Source organism: Salmo trutta, chromosome 4, assembly GCF_901001165.1.
Source record: "Salmo trutta chromosome 4, fSalTru1.1, whole genome shotgun sequence".
Classification (NCBI taxonomy): domain Eukaryota; kingdom Metazoa; phylum Chordata; class Actinopteri; order Salmoniformes; family Salmonidae; genus Salmo; species Salmo trutta.
The window spans coordinates 58,240,296-58,257,904 of record NC_042960.1 but is presented as its reverse complement, the minus strand read 5'-3'; the positions used below and the strand labels follow the sequence as shown (position 1 = coordinate 58,257,904).

The 17,609-nt window shown below is 41.8% G+C and overlaps 1 pseudogene; it reads left to right on the top strand.

Annotated features, from left to right (window-relative positions):
- The first annotated feature begins 99 nt into the window (after positions 1-99).
- Positions 100-17,111, top strand: LOC115192714 (troponin I, fast skeletal muscle-like; annotated as a pseudogene).
- Positions 17,112-17,609: the final 498 nt, after the last annotated feature.

The window sequence follows — 17,609 nt, the reverse complement described above, 5'->3', positions numbered from 1 at the left end:
GAGAAGAAAAAAAACGTCAACAATTGGGCTCAGCAATTTTTTCTGCAGTCTTTTTGAGGTCTTTGTCATTGTCACTGAAATTAAGGTGAGTTACTTCATTATTTTGCATTTTTCCCTTTTGTATTACAAAGTAAAAGCAAGTACATTTTTTCATTGTTCGCTTCATACAATTGAAAGAAATTGACTAAGCAATTTTATGTTTTCAAAATTGTAGTTAAATGTTTCCTGTCTACAATTTGCATTTACTGTAATTTATTACTTTCCTACTCTCAACAGATAAATACTCACTTAAACATCAGATGGAATCTTATTGATACTTCAGTGGTAAGTGTCTTTACAGTGCCTTCGGAAAGTATTCAGACCCCTTGACGTTTTCCAAATTTTGTTATGTTACAGCCTTATTCTAAAATGCATGAAATATATTTTTTCCCTCATCAATCTACACACCCTTAATGACAAAGCGAAAACAGATTTTTTTTGTGCAAATTTATCAAATAAAAAAAAAACAGTAATACCTTATTTACATAAGTATTCAGACCCTTAGTTATGAGACTCAAAATCTAGCTCAGGTTCATCTTGTTTCCTTTGATTGGACATGATTTGGAAAGGCACACTCCTGTCTATATAAGGTCCCACAGTTGACAGTGCATGTCAGAGCAAAAACCAAGCCATGAGGTCGAAGGAATTGACCATAGAGCTCGAGACAGGATTGTGTCAAGTCACAGATCTGGGGAAGGGTACCGAAAAATGTCTGCACCATTGAAGGTCCCGAAGAACACAGTCGCTTCCATCATTCTTAAATGGGAGAAGTTTGAATCCACCAAGACTCTTCCTAGAGCTGGCCGCGCGACCAAACAAAGCAATCGGGGGGAGAAGGGCCTTGGTCAGGGAGGTGACCAAGAACCCGATGGTCACTCTGACAGAGCTCCAGAATTCCTCTGTGGAGATGGGAGAACCTTCTAGAAGGACAACCATCTCTGCAGCACTCCACCAATCAGGCCTTTATGGTAGAGTGGACAGACGGGAGCCACTCTTCAGTAAGAGGCACATGACAGCCCGCTTGGAGTTTGCCAAAAGGCTCCTAAAGGACTCTCAGACCATGAGAAACAAGATTCTCTGGTCTGATGAAACAGAGATTGAACTCTTTGGCCTGAATGCCAAGCATCACGTCTGGACGAAACCTAGCACCATCCCTACAGTGAAGCATGGTGGTGGCAGCATCATGCTGTGGGGATGTTTTTCAGCGGCAGGAACTGGGAGACTAGTCAGGATCGAGGGAAAGATGAGCAAAGTAGAGAGAGATCCTTGATGAAAACCTGCTTCAGAGCGCTCAGGACCTCAGACTGGGGTGAAGGTTCACCTTCCAACAAGAAAATGACTCTAAGCACACAGCCAAGATAAAGCAGGATTGGCTTCGGGACAAGTCTCTGAATGTCCTTGAGTGGCCCAGCCAGACCCCGGACTTGAACCCGATCGAACATCTCTGGAGAGACCTGAAAATAGCTGGTCAGCAACCCATCCAAACTGACAGAGCTTGAGAGGATCTGCAGAGAAGAAAGGGAGAAACTCCCCAAATACAGGTGCCAAGCTTGTAGCGTCATACCCAAGAAGACTCAAGGCTGTAATCGCTGCCAAATGTGCTTCAACAAAGTACTGAGTAAAGGGTCTGAATACTTATGTAAATAAGATATTTCAAAAGAATTTTGCATACATTTGCAAACATTTCTAAAAACGTGTTTTTGCTTTGTCATTATCATTATAGGGTAATGTCTGTAGATTGACGAGGGGAAAAAACTATTTAACAGTTTTAGAATAAGGCTATAAGGTAACAATGTGGAAAAAGTCAAGGGCTCTGAATACTTTCTGAATGCACTGTATATTGAGGATATGTATTTATTCGTCCAGTAGCACAGTTTACATGCATATTATATTCTAACAAATGTAACAAGTTATTTTAAGACACAGTGGCCGTGAAAGGGGGTGTTGGGATATGCAAAAAAAACAGCAGCGGGATATGAGCATATAAAACCCAGCAGCATTGTAATTCTTGACACAAACTGGTCTGCCTGGCACCTACTAACATACCTCTTTCTAAGGCACTTAAATATGTTGTCTTGCCAATTCACCCTCTGAATGGCACACGTACATAATCCATGTCTCAATTGTCTGAAGGCTTAAAAATCTTTCTTTAACCTGTCTCCTCCCCTTCATCTACGCTGATTGAAGTGGATTTCACAAGTGACATCAATAAGGGATCATAGATTTCACCTTGATTCACCTGGTCAGTCTGTGTCATGGAAATAGCAAGTGTCCTCAATGTTTTGTACACTATAGGACAAATGTAAGCACCCACCAAATGATTCTTATTATATAGAAAGCATTTTGTCCAGATGTCCCCCCCGGTTAATAAAGGAATTTGCGGAGGATCTAGCTAGTTTCAGTTTAGTTTCAAGTTTTATTATTCGTATGTAAAGAACACATAGTATACAATGTCCAACAAAATGCTTACTTGCAGGTTCCTTCTCAACAATGCAAAACAATAAAAAATAAGAAAAGATAAGAACATAAAGTAAATGGCATTTCAGCATAAGTATAATACATGAAGGCCCAATTTATAGTCCAGTATGTACACGTGTATCAGGGAGGATTGCGGGGGGGGGGGGGCAATCTCTGGTGGTCACACACTTAGTAAACACCTATTGGGTTATGTACCTTCAGTGGGGTCCCCAGTCCTGCAAAGAAAAGTGACTGGAGACTAATCTCTCCGCCATCCTGTCTGGGCAAATTCCAGGAAAGGTTCATTGTGAAGAGCTTCTACCTAGTTGCTCTTCAGGAATGCAAAAGCCAGTATGCATACTTGGCTAAACACAACACAACAAATGTGCTGGTCAGAGTCACACACACCTGGCTTACAGAGACAGACTTAAAGCAATCCACGGTGGTTCAGGTTCTGCTGGCGGACATGTCAAAAGCTTTTGATCGTGTCGACCATGCTAAACTCCTCCAGCATCTGACCAGTCTGAGTCTGTGTCCAAGGCTACTCACCTGGCTTCACAGCTACACAACAGGGAGAACACAGAGGGGGATGGCAAATGGAATGTACAGCTCATGGACAGAGGTAACATCTGGGGTCCCACAGGGTGGGGTTGTCTCGCCTTACCTCTTTCTGCTCCACATGTGCACTCGGAGAGTCATCTTTGATTTGTCCTGTTCTTTAAGGCTAGAAAACATTGAAAATGACACCTCAATGGAAGAGGAGGTGAAGTAACTGGATGAATGGGCGGCAGACAACAACATACTTCTGTCCAACTAAGAATTTGCTTCTCTAGAAATCCTCCCCAGCAGGCTCCAATGATCCGGGGTAGACAGGCTGTTCCAGTTGGAACAAAATACCTTGGCTTCCACTTGGACAACCAACTCAGTGGTAACCAACATATTGACCAGGCAGTGAAAAGGGCTTCAAAGCATCTACCCTTCCTGACTGTGATGGCAAGAAACAGTCTTCCCACTGAGGACCTTGTGGAAATCTACACCACACTGATCCCACCATGCCTTGAGTATGCCAGTGTGTTGCTGGTGGGCTGCACAAAGAAGCAGCAAACTGCACTGGACAGGGTACAGAAAAGGACAAGCAAGATAATAACAAAAAATAGAGACATCCCACTGACTCTTCACCCTGTTGCAGGATAACTTTCCTGTAATGCAGGAAATGTAAAACTTCTAGTGTATTTGAGGTTCAAAAAGGCTTCTGAAGTTTGTAATTCCCACTTTAAAATTTCAGACTTGATTTTCCCTTACGAAAAATGTATCAACCCCTACAAATATGTCCATTAATTATAATACACACAATACTTCACATTTCCTGTTGCTTGCTGCAAGATTCTTTTCCTGCAGTAGGAACTGCCTACAGCAGGAATCCTACACCCTAAGATCCTAGAGGGGAGACAGTACTTGCAGAGTCCTCCGAAACCAGAACTAATTATCCAGCATCAACGCAAGAACAAATAGGCTGAAAAATTCTGCTATACAGTCTTGGTCTTCACTGTACGTTTGTAACTCATCTTGCAATTGACAGGCGGTTAAATAAATAAGCAATACAACTAGAATAACAATCTTGAAGGGTTGCTTATTTATATGAAGGCAGCAGGGAGGTTGGGTTGTTGCTAGAGTTACAGCAGCTTGCTGAACCATTGGTCTGGAGCGGGGCTTCAATCCAATTCCATAAAGAGAAATGCAGAGTTCTGCTGACCCATCACAGTATCCCATTAAAACCCTCATAACATTTCAGTTGCCTGTCACAGTCCCAAATGTGTGTACTGCTCGATCGCCAGCTCTCTTTAACAGGGGTCCCACGGGGGACCAGTACAAAAATACATTTAAAAAATTTAAAAAATGTATGAAAAATGTATGAAATGTATGCATTCACTACTGTAAGTCGCTCTGGATAAGAGCGTCTGCTAAATGACGAAAATGTAAATGTAAACAGGTGAGAACCTCTCACCTGTCTATCCTGACTCTATCTGCTCCCTGTTTTCAGCTTGGTTAAGCATCACAGGATTTCAGCAACTCCACTGGCTTTACTGTTCTGGATTAGCACTCCTCCTTCGGTTTGGAAACCCTGCAATCAGCTGCACACGTGAGATCAGACCAGGTGTCTCTCTGTGTGCAAAAGTACTGTTTAAATTGGTTTAGATAAAGCTTTGATGATAAAGAAACTAATGATAAACCTTTAATGTTGAGGGGGGATATAGTCCTGTCAAACCACCCATATTATAGAGCGTTGTACAACGGTTGGGTCTAATCCTGAATGCTGATTGGTTAAAAGCGCAAAAACACCGGCTTCTCGAGCATTATCACTTATTTAACAACTTTGCTCACTTGTCTTTTAATCATAAAATTGTCATAAAATTAATCTCACAAGAAATAACAATGTGCAGGGAAAACATGTTTATCTTGTTTAATACATTGGTTTGAGTTCAATATAGTCTGGAATGTAGTGTTAAATATATCTAATTTTGTAACTGACGTGACCGAATCAGACTTGGCAAATTCTGGCGAACATCGCTGTTCAATGAGGTGTAGCCAATTCTTGGGAACATTGCCAGCTACTTGATATTTTGAAACCAGACTCCTACATGAGAAATTCACTTAGAAAGCTATACCCGTCAGTCTCCTTTGACGTCAGTGGACATACATCTAATTCGATTTTGTCAGTTGTCATGTATTTATGTCCTGTGCATCATGCCAAAGTACATTTGGTTTTGTTTACAAATGTAAGGATTTTTTGTAAGTTTATAATTACTAGCATTTCCATTTTGATTGTTGTTGGATCTTCAAAGATTAGTTTGAAATCGTTTTAATTTGGAATGCGAATATGTCTTGGGTCGTCACGTACATCACAGATAATCACCTCTGTCCTTCAAGACCACATCCTCAGTCACTGGCAGATGCTTACAAATATTGTAAAGTACATGTAGCATGCTTCATCATTTTGTCCAATCATTTTTTTTAGGGGGCGAAGGCTGCGTGGTTGTAAATCTATTGATTATTCTGTATGTTGGGGGTGAAGCTCCTTCAAATCATCCTTGGCTGTCTCAGTGGTGTCCTGTGCTACAGTACGGTTTGAAGGCACATGAGAAAGTGTTAGGTTATAATTGACCTGCTGATGACAACTGACAGTATCAGAAGAGAATCCCAAGAAGACAGCTGTCTCCTTCCTTAGACACAATTTTAGAAATGAGCTCCTTTCCCTGAACACAGCAGGGAAATAACTATCCTAACCCTCTTGAGTGAAACTGGCGTCAGTGTGCTGCTAACAGTGCCGACCCTGTCCCCTTGCTGGGCTTGAGCTTGTGGTCCTCTGGTCGCAAACACACGTGACCGCCAAACCAGTTGTGCTGTAGAAAAGGATCCAATTCGATGCCGCCATTGGCGCCATTTCAAGCTAGCTGTGGAGTGTGCGTATGGCACATTCTTAATTGTTACATGAGAAAGCACAATGTTACCTCTCATTCATCGAAGTCAATTCTGTTTGGTAAAGTATTGCTATTGGTATTCAAATGCTATTCAAATGAAAAAAAAATTGTCAAGAGTGCATAAATATTTGCAAGTGTATTGTATATTCTCTGTGTTGAGTTTATTACATTGTTGTATTGTCGTTTCTTTCCAAAGGGGTCTGAAGCAAACAAGAGGCCAAGATGTCTGAGTAAGTTCCAATATGTTCTTATGATATCAGTGACTATATTTGTCTGCCCTGTGTGAATAATATTAACTTCACTACTATATTGGTGTTCATCAATGGAATAGCCTCCAATTAGGGGCAAGTGGGGTAAGATGGGACATTTTATATATGCTCAATGTGGAAAAATAAATATAGCATTCACTCTATGATGTATACTTCATGATCTTGGACATCCATGTAAATAAATGGCCTTTTTTTATTAATGGTTGAAAACTCATCTTTACCTCTCCAGTGCCCCATGTCCCATTTTTTAAAATCAGAAATGTAAACATTTCTAGGAAATTCACACATCTATTGATCAACTCTTTCAGGAAAAAAATGGCATCGAGTCGCAAGCATCATCTGAAGGTAATTTGTCACAAGTCAAATTGAATTCAATTTTTTGTAATTAAACTTTATCTTGAGCACAATATATTATAATATTACATTATAATGAAAGTCTTTGTGTGTTGTGATGTGTATTCCACTGTTAACCTTCATCCAGTTGTGTCACTATTCCTGCTTCTCTCTCCTTCTCCAGAGCTTGATGTTCCAGATTGCTAAGGGCTTGCTAGAAGCAGAGGCCATAGAGGCAGTGGAAGAGAAAAAAATGTACATGGATGAGATCTGCGCTGCATTGGACATGCCTGGGTCATTGGCGGAACTGTAAGTACAGTATCAAATGCTTAAACTACATTTTCAATCTACACTGTCAGGAAATTCACTTTCGTTGCCCCACAGTGCATGTGGGTTGTTTTTATTACATTCAGTTCTTAATTTCAATCTTTAGTTGTTCAAGGTTCCTTTTGTTAATAACTTCCTGCAGGAACTGTGCAAGACAATTCATCACCAGATTGGTAGTGGATGAGGAAAGATACGACCTGGCAGGCAAAATTGGGCAAGTGTGACAAAGAGGTACAGAAACCATAATTAATCTGTCAAATGAAATCCTATTGTAGCCATTTGAGGTTGATTATGTTTGTTGATTTTCTCTCTTGTTAAGAGTGCAGATCTAGTCTTTTTCCTGACTTCCTCTCTTCACAGATTGAGGATTAAAGTGATTGAGTCCAAGGCATGAAGAAGCCAGCTCTGAAGAAAGTATGTATGTCTGCTGACTCCATGCTCCAGGCTTTGCTGGGCTCCAAGCACAAGGTGTCTGGATTTTAGAGCCAACCTGAAAGAAGTGAAGAAGGAAGTCAAAGAGGAGGTGGGTATTTGTGTGGAAACCTACAAAGCAGAGAATTGGTATAATACTATGGAAGGATATCAGTGCATACCCATGGGAAGATGTAAGATGTTTTGAGTTGGGGGGGTCACCTTTATAATAAAGCTTTGCCTGTCTCTATCATCGAATTTGCGTATAGTGGCGCAGAAGACAGAAGCAGAAGACATTCTATGATTTAACAAAATGCATTTCATGCAATTCTACATAATTTTACATGAAGGGAGACATTTGCAAAATATTTTTTAATACCAAGCAAATAACCATAATGACAGGGTCCTCTGACTCTGAAATAACCATAACTACAGGGTACTCTGACCCTGAAACAACTGTAATGACAGGGTACTCTGACCATGAAACAACCATAATGACAGGGTACTCTGACCCTGAAACAACCGTAATGATAGTGTACTCTGACCCTGAAAAACTGAGATCAATAGAAACAACCTAGTCTTGAATGCAACCAATAGCTTAGGCCAAGTATTCCCAAACTGGGGTACGCAAAATACCGTCGATACGTCAAATAAAACATTCAAAAAATCTAAATATATATATATATATATTTTTTTTCCTTCACATTTTCAAACAGTCCATTTATAGAGTTTTTTTTCTTGCCTGAGTAGCCTTGTTTCACTGGCAAAAATGAAATGAAACCATCTAGTGTTCAGCGTCATAACAACACAATGTCAAATACAGGTAGCCTAGTCAAATAATTAACATCCAATCACATTAACCGTTACTCTCTTGGGGGAATTCCACCAGCGGTCCATATGTAGCCAAACGTAGCTGCTGCTCATTCCGTTTGCTCGAAAATGGATAAATGGTTAAAAAAAAGTAAGGCCCGCATCCATAGAGACACATACCAGCTCTACTGGTAGTATTGCTACAACCAGCAGTACTACACCTGCACCTGTCGACGACACAAGTTGTTCAATTCATCCAATGCTATCATCAGTAATTCTACATTTGTTGTTAGCCCAGCTAGCATGGACACTGACAGTTGTGAATCTGATGCAGCTGAAGAGCTACTGCCTCCTTACCCGGGAAAGCACCGAACAACAGACAGGGACGTCGGACCATCGAAGATGTGCAAATATGATGAGAACTACATTGATTTGGAGTTCACTTATATTGGGAGTGGTGCCTTTCCTCAGCCACAGTGTGTTATATGTGCAAAAGTACTATCTCACAACTCGATGAATCCTTCACTCTTGTGCAGACATTTAGAAACAAAACATGACAATTTGAAAAATAAGCCACAGGAGTTTTTTGAGCGAGAATTAAGACGACTTTCGAGTAGTAAGACATTAATAAGAAGGGGCTAGAAGCGTCTTATATGGTGAGCTACCGAGTGGCTAGGACAGGCAAGCCCCATGCTATTGTGGAGGACTTAATTCTTCCTGCTGCTGTGGATATGGCTGGGACAATGCTGGGGAAAAAGGCCAACAAAAAAACTATACAGACAATGACTTCATCAAACAACACTGTTTCGCGACGCATCAGTGACATGGCAGGAGATGTCTTGAAACAATTACTGCTTTGCATACAAGCCAATGAATTCTATGCATTACAGCTGGATGAGTCAACAAATGTGGCGGACCTGGCACAGCTCCTGATAAATATCAGTTACGTTTATAAGGGGTCATTAAGGAAGACATCCTCTTTTGGAAACCAGGACAACAGGAGAGGACATTTTTATAGTACTGGACAGCTTTGTGACATCAAATGGACTTTGGTGGTCAAGATGTGCTGGTATCTGTACTGATTGGTGCAAAAGCCATGACAGGGAGACATAGTGGAGTGGTAATGTGAGTGCAAGCAGTTGCTCCTGACCCCACTTGGGTACACTGAACTTGTGTATTTTCTGCACTATGCAATGATATGGGCAACAACCATGTAACACTTTTACAACATACAGAAGTGCGCTGGTTTTCAAGGGGCAAAGTACTGACACGTTTCTTGAATTGAGAGATAATCTTAAAGTTTTCTTTACTGACCATAATTTTCATTTGTCTGACCGCTTGCATGGTGACGAGTTTCTCACACGACTGGCCTATCTGGGTGATGTTTTTTCTCGCCTGAATGATCTGAATCTAGGATTACTGGGACTCTCCGCAACTATATTCAATGTACGGGACAAAATTGAGGCTATGATTAAGAAGTTGGAGCTCTTCTCTGTCTGCATTAACAAGGACAACTCACAGGTCTTTCCATCATTGTATGATTTTTTTGTGCAAATTAACTCAAGCTTACGGACCATGTCAAATGTGATATAGCGAAGCACCTAGTGAGTTGGGTGCGCAATTACGCAGGTACTTTCTCAAAACGTATGACACAAACAACTGGATTCGTTGTCCCTTTCTTGCCCTGCCTCCAGTCCACTTACTGATATCTGAACAAGAGAGTCTCATCAAAATTGCAACAAGCGGTTCTGTGAAAATGTAATTTAATCAGAAGCCACTGCCAGATTTTGGATTGGGCTGCGCTCAGAGTATCCTGCCTTGGCAAATCGCTCTGTTAAGACACTGATGCCCTTTGCAAACATGACAACTAAATACAGGCACAGACTGTGTGTAGAAAAAGACTGAGACTCTCTCCAATACAACCCAACATTGCAGAGTTATGTGCATCCTTTCAAGCATACCCTTCTCATTAACCTATGGTGAGTTATTCACCATTTTTTGATGAACAAACAAGGTTTTATATGTAAGATGGCTAAATAAAGAGCAAAATGATTGATTATTATTATATTGTTATTTGTTCCCTGGTCCTATAAGAGCTCTTTGTCACTTCCCATGAGACGGGTTGTGACAAATGTTTAATAAATGTATTGTTTAGTGTGTGTGTATGTAACGCGGGTCGTATAAAGGGGACCAAAGCGCGGCGTGTAGAGTGCTCATACTTGATTTTAATGAAGACACTTAAACAAAACAACAAAACGACAGCCAACAGTTCCGTCAGGTACACTTGACAAAGCGGAAAACAACTACCCACAAAAACCCAGGAAGAAAAACCCCTACTTAAATATGATCTCCAATCAGAGGCAACAAGGACCAGCTGCCTCCAATTGGAGATCAACCCCAACAAAAACCAACATAGAAATAGAAAACCTAGAACACAAACATAGAAATAGAAAACATAGAAAAACACAAAACACCCCCTGTCATGGCCTGACCTACTCTACTATAGAAAATTACATCTTACTAGGGTCAGGACGTGACAGTACCCCCCCAAAGGTGCAGACTCCGAATGCAACAAACCAACAAAAAAAACACAAAACAAAAGGGAGGGTAGGGAGGGTGATAATTGTCTATGGCGGCTCAAATGCAGTCCACATAACCTTAATCTCCAGCATAGGAGGTGGCTCTGGTTCTGGGCGTACTCCACCCGCTGATCCTTCTGCTTTATTACCACATGACCGTGGATCATCGTCAAAGGAACCGGACTGTAGATCATTGCTGGAGGTTCTGGGCTGCAGGCCGCCGCTGGAGGTTCTGGACTGCAGGCCGCTGCTGGAGGTTCTGGGCTGCAGGCCGGCGCTGGAGGTTCTGGGCTGCAGGCCGCCGCTGGAGGTTCTGGACTGCAGGCCGCTGCTGGAGGTTCTGGGCTGCAGGCCGGCGCTGGAGGTTCTGGGCTGCAGGCCGCCGCTGGAGGTTCTGGGCTGCAGGCCGCCGTTGGAGGTTCTGGGCTGCAGGCCGCCGTTGAAGACTCTGGGCTACAGACCGCCATTGAATACTCTGGGCTGCAGACCGCCGTTGAAGACTCTGGGCTGCAGAGCGTCGCTGGAGGCTCCGGACTGGGGAGCGTCGCTGGAGGCTCCGGACTGGGGAGCGTCGCTGGAGGCTCCGGACTGAGGAGCGTTGCTGGAGGCTCCGGACGGAGAACCGTTGCCGGAGGTTCCGGACTGGGAGGCGTCATACTAGGTTCCGGACTAGTGACCGTTGCTGCTGGCTCCATGCCATGGATCATCTCTACAGGTTCCGCGCCCTGGATAATCACTGGAGGCTTCTTACCATGGATTATCTCTACAGGTGCCGGGCCATGGATTATTCCTACAAGCTTCGTGCCATGGTTTATCCCTACAGGCTCCGGACCATTTATAAATCCTCCAGGCTTTTTGCCAAGGATTATCTCTACAGGTTCCGGGCCATGGATTACCTCTGCAGGCTTCGTGCCATGGAACATCCCTACAGGCTCCGGGCCATGGATCATCACTAGAGGCTTAGTGCCGTGGATCATCTCTACAGGCGTCGGACCATCGATTATCACTGGAGGCTTTGTACGTGGAGCTGGAACCGGTCTCACCGGACTGGGGAGACGCACTGAGGACCGAGTGCTCAAAGCAGGCACCGGCCGTACTGGGCTATGGATGCGAACTGGAGGGAGAGTGCGAAGAACAGGCACAGGACGTACTGGATTATGGAGGCGCACTGGAGGGAGAGTGCGAGAGGCAGGCACATGCTCACCACAATAAGCACGGGGAGTTGACTCAGGCCTCACCCCTGGCCCAGCCAAACTACCCGTGTGCCCCCCCCCCAAAAAATGGGGCTGCCTTTCGTTCTTCCCAGGTAGGCTCCGATTTCGCTCGATTACCTGTCCCCAAGTCCAGTTTCTCCTCTCCGTCCACTCCTTATGAGACCAGGTGTCCATTTCTGCCTGGGAACGCCGCTTGATCCAATCATGGTGGGTAGTTCTGTAACGCGGGTCGTATAAAGAGGACCAAGGCTTGGCATGTAGAGTGCTCATACTTGATTTTAATGAAGACACTTAAACAAAACGACAGCCAACAGTTCCGTCAGGTACACTTGACAAAACGGAAAACAACTACCCACAAAAACCCAGGAAGAAAAAACCCTACTTAAATATGATCTCCAATCAGAGGCAACGAGGACCAGCTGCCTCCAATTGGAGATCAACCCAAAAAACAACAACATAGAAATAGAAAACCTAGAACACAAACATAGAAATAGAAAACATAGAAAAACACAAAACATCCCCTGTCACTCCCTGACCTACTCTACTATAGAAAATGACATCTTACTAGGGTCAGGACGTGACAGTGTGTGGCAGGCTTACAACGATGGCAAAAAACAACATTTGAGAGTGTGTAAACCCTGGTGCTAGAGGGGGTATGCAGCTGGAGGTTGAATGTTTAAAGGGGTATGGGACTATAAAAAGTCTCTCAGTCCCTGCCGCTGAAAAATATCCCCACAGCATGATTCTGCCACCACCATACTTCACTGTAGGGTTGGTGCCAGATTTACTCCAAACGTGACGCTTGGCATTCAGGCCAAAGAGTTCAATCTTGGGTTCATCTGACCAGAGAATCTTGTTTCTCATGGTCTGAGAGTCTTTAGGTGCCTTTTGGCAAACTTCAAGGGGTGTGGGACCTTATATAGACAGGTGTGTACCTTTCTTTCCACATCATGTCTAATCAATTGAATTTACCACAGGTGGACTCCAATCAAGTTGTAGAAACATCTCAAGGATGATCAATGGAAATAGGATGCACCTGAGCCCAATTTTGAGTCTCATAGCAAAGGGTCTGAATACTTATGTAAATAAGGTATTTCTGTTTTGTATTTTTAATACATTTAAAAAAAATCTAAAAATCTGTTTTCGCTTTGTCATTATGGGGTATTGTGTGTAGATTGCTGAGGATTGTATTTTGTTTAATATATTTTAGAATAAGGCTGTAATGTAACAAAATGTGGAAGAAGTCAAAGGGTCTGAATGCTTTCCAAAGGCACTGTATGTGCGCTCAGCGGTGATGGCAGATGCACTCGTGCCAATAACCTATCCCTCAAAGATACTTTGTAAAACAATGCTGTTCGCTCAATATTGGGAGTTCGCTCAATATTAAAAGTAAAGATACCTTAATAGAAAATGACTCAAGTAAAAGTGAAAGTCACCCAGTAAATTCTACTTGAGTAAAAGTCTTAAAGTATTTGGTTTTAAAAATACTTAGGTATCAAAAGTAAGAATCTAAGTATGAATAATTAAAAATTCCTCATATATTTACAAACCAAATGGCAAAATGTTCTTGGTTTTTTTAATTTACGGATATCCTGGGGCACACTCCAACACTCAGACATATTTTACAAATGAAGCATTTGTGTTTAGTGAGTCCGACAGATCAGAGGCAGCAGGGATGACCAGGGATGTTCTCTAAATAAGTGTGTGAATTGAAACATTTTCTGTCCTGCTAAGCATTAAAAATGTAACGAGTACCTTTGGGTGTCAGCGAAAATGTAAGGAGTAAAAAGTACATTCTTTTCTTTAGGAATGTAGTGAAGTAAAAGTAAAAGTTGTAAAAAATATAGATAGTCGAGTAATGTACAGATACCCAAAAAAACGACTTAGGTAATTCTTTAAAGTATTTTTACTTAAGTACTTTACACCACTGTCACATATTTTGTTAGCCTAACAACAGACTATAGACAGATTATAGTCTTTATTCAGCAGTAGCTATTTGCTTTCCAAACGGTTTTTCCCATGATTGTATTTTGAAATATTGCGAAAGACCAGGCTATTTTAGCTGCTCACTGTTCACAGTGGCGACTCAACAATCAGCTGTTTGATATTTGCCACAAGTGCTGCCCAAATTGCAGCAGGCGTCCTGACTGTATGCGCTTGTGATTACACACAATCCACAGCTAAAGAAGCTATTGATCCTCTGTGGCTAAATTAAGCCCTCTGGTACATTCATTTGAATGATTTCATTTATTTTTGTACAGACAGGAACCTATAATTTTCTTTAATTTTGGCAAATATATTTACATGTATCAGAGGGTGCTCCAGCACCCCTACTTCTAGAGACATCAGGAGCGGTAGAGATACTCTCAATGATCGGCTATGAAAAGCCAACTGACATTTACTCCTGAGGTGCTGACCTGTTGCACCCTCGACAACTACTATGATTATTATTATGTGACCCTGCTGGTCATTTATGAACATTTGAACATCTTGGCCATGTTCTGTTATAATCTCCACCCGGCACAGCCAGAAGAGGACTGGCCTCCCCTCATAGCCTGGTCCTCTCTAGGTTTCTTCCTAGGTTCTGGCCTTTCTAGAGAGTTTTTCCTAGCTGCCGTGCTTCTACACCTGCATTGCTTTCTGTTTGGGGTTTTAAGCTGGGTTTCTGTACAGCACTTTGAGATATCAGCTGATGTAAGAAGGGCTATATGAATACATTTGATTTGATACTTCACAAGGCTATGTATCAGTGCCTACAAATATTAATTTCCACAAATTTTGCTGCTTCAGTGTCTTTAGATATTTTTTGTCAGATGTTACTATGGAATACTGAAGTATAATTACAAGCATTTCGTAAGTGTCAAAGGCTTTTATTGACAATTACATGAAGTTGATATTTGCAGTATTTGCAGTGTTGACCCTTCTTTTTCAAGACCTCTGCAATCCGCCCTGGCATGCTGTCAATTAACTTCTGGGCCACATCCTGACTGATGGCAGCCCCTTCTTGTATAATCAATGCTTGGAGTTTGTCAGAATTTGTGGGTTTTTGTTTGTCCACCCGCCTCTTGAGGATTGACCACAAGTTCTCAATGGGATTAAGGTCTGGGGAGTTTCCTGGCCATGGACCCAAAATATCGATGTTTTGTTCCCCGAGCCACTTAGTTATCATTTTTGCCTTATGGCAAGGTGCTCCATCATGCTGGAAAAGGCATTGTTCGTCACCAAACTGTTCCTGGATGGTTGGGAGAAGTTGCTCTCGGAGGATGTGTTGGTACCATTCTTTATTCATGGCTGTGTTCTTAGGCAAAATTGTGAGTGAGCCCACTCCCTTGGCTGAGAAGCAACCCCACACATGAATGGTCTCAGGATGCGTTACTGTTGGCATGACACAGGACTGATGGTAGCGCTCACCTTGTCTTCTCTGGACAAGCTTTTTTTCCTGATGCCCCAAACAATCGGAAAGGGGATTCATCAGAGAAAATGACTTTACCCCAGTCCTCAGCAGTCCAATCCCTGTACCTTTTGCAGAATATCAGTCTGTCCCTGATGTTTTTCCTGGAGAGAAGTGGCTTCTTCGCTGCCCTTCTTGACACCAGGCCATCCTCCAAAAGTCTTCGCCTCACTGTGCGTGCAGATGCACTCACACCTGCCTGCTCCCATTACTGAGCAAGCTCTGTACTGGTGGTGCCCCGATCCCGCAGCTGAATCAACTTTAGGAGACGGTCCTGGCGCATTCTGGACATTCTTGGGCGCCCTGAAGCCTTCTTCACAACAATTTAACCGCTCTCCTTGAAGTTCTTGATGAGCCGATAAATGGTTGATTTAGGTGCAATCATACTGGCAGCAATATCCTTGCCTGTGAAGCCCTTTTTGTGCAAAGCAATGATGACGGGACTTGTTTCCTTGCAGGTAACCATGGTTGACAGAGGAAGAACAATGATTCCAAGCACCACCCTCCTTTTGAAGCTTCCAGTCTGTTATTCGAACTCAATCAGCATGACAGAGTGATCTCCAGCCTTGTCCTCGTCAACACTCACATCTGTGTTAACGAGAGAATCACTGACATGATGTTACTTTGCAATTAATTGCAATTCATTTGATCACTCTTCATAACATTCTGGAGTATATGCAAATTGCCATCATACAAACTGAGGCAGCAGACTTTGTGAAAATGTATATTTGTGTCATTCTCAAAACTTCTGGCCACAACTGTACAGCACATTGCATTTGAAGTCAATAATTTTTGTCATATTATATTATTTTGTTGACTAATATCACTCCATATTGACTAATATCACTCTATGAATGTACTTTCTTTCCTTTTTACAAAACCCTTAAAGCTCAAATTTTAAATAACCTAAACAAATAGCTTAGCTTCTCTCTTGACCTGATCTCTCTGCTGTAACACCCACTCTACCCTTACAGGACAAAAATGCAGTTGGTGACTGGCGTAAGAACATTGATGACAAGGCAGGCATGGACGGCAGAAGGAAGATGTTTGAGGCCGCATAAACGCTGTAGCACGACTCAGTCCCATTTCACCTGCCTTTCTCTGTGTCATAAAAATAAGTCAGTTGTTGTCAGCCATGGCTGTATTTTGTGTTAGATATATAAAGGGGTATTGTGGTTAAGTCAGATATGGATTTGTATGACCATGCTGTCGACTGAGATAATTACCCTTTTCACAGCAACTTGAACATATTTTGAAGAACACTTACTGTATGAAGAAATGTACTTAAGTATATATGACTGAATATTAAATAAATATTTGAACGTTTACAACTGGAATAGCAGTTTTATTTTGCTTGCATGTCTTTTAGGGTTTTGTGATTAAAAAAAAGAGAACACAGCTTATGCAGTTACCTACTTGATTTGGGTATGAGTAGCACACTATTCAATGTTATTCAATAGCAGATAGCAATTAGAAGCTAGATGTAAAAAAAATTTTTTACGACTGAAGAACTTTAAGCTTAGGACATCATTTCTTAGAACATGTCACACACACCAAAAGGTATATGCTCTGTATATTCTCTCTCTCCCTCTCTCTCTCTTTTTCTCTCTGCCGAATCCTGCTGTAATAACGACTCCTAGAATTGGTAGCATCTCTTTATTGTTTGGGCATCTTGTGCATGGAAACTGATACAAACATATTTAGGCTAGGATTTAATCAATTGTAGATTTAATCAATTGTTCAATACTAATACTAATACAAAAATATAAACACAAATTTTATATGAAAAATGAAGAATAAATATAGTGTAACGTGTTATAACAACTTTCATGACTACGCATTAATAAACTATTTATAATCTATTAGTAAATAAGTATTTCATTATTTGTAAACATTTATAAACATGTATACGTTTTTAGAAGCATAGAAAGCATTACATTTCATAAGCATTAGTAACATGTATTTTAACTGTGGCCTATAATGGCTAATTCGTGAAAGTTATTGTAAAGCATTACCGAATATTGGATTGTAAGTATTTCTCACACAAAAATCAGCATGCATAGTGTGTTGACCAGGTTAAGTTGAGTATTCATGATGTTTTCTTGTATTCATGATGAAAAACCTATGTTTTCTTGTGTCTTATGACACCATAGGTTGGTGTTGTATCTTGTGACAACTCCGCTGTAGCTAGAGCAAGACAGCGGTGGACTAGCATGGATATGACGCCCTCTACTGCCTCA